This window comes from Chlamydotis macqueenii, chromosome 1, assembly GCF_036417535.1.
Source record: "Chlamydotis macqueenii isolate bChlMac1 chromosome 1, bChlMac1.mat, whole genome shotgun sequence".
In the NCBI taxonomy this organism is placed as follows: domain Eukaryota; kingdom Metazoa; phylum Chordata; class Aves; order Otidiformes; family Otididae; genus Chlamydotis; species Chlamydotis macqueenii.
In genome coordinates this window covers 102,972,188-102,972,432 of record NC_141556.1, presented here as the reverse complement: position 1 = coordinate 102,972,432, position 245 = coordinate 102,972,188, and positions in this window count along the sequence as shown.

The window sequence follows — 245 nt, the reverse complement described above, 5'->3', positions numbered from 1 at the left end:
AAGATTTTTTTTTTAAAAAAAAAAAAAGAAGACATTGTAGCAGGAGCAATTGACAGTATCTGAAATGGAAAGCTAGTGCCTTCATGAGAGCCCTGTTTGAAATCCTGTTGATGCTGGGTTTTCGCTCTGTCCAGTTTTAGTAAAGAACCTGTTTAGAACACTTGTTTTACAGCGTTTTCAACAGAAGACAAATGCTTGGCTCTAAAAATTAATTTCATGAAAAAAAAAATAGAAACTCAAGATGC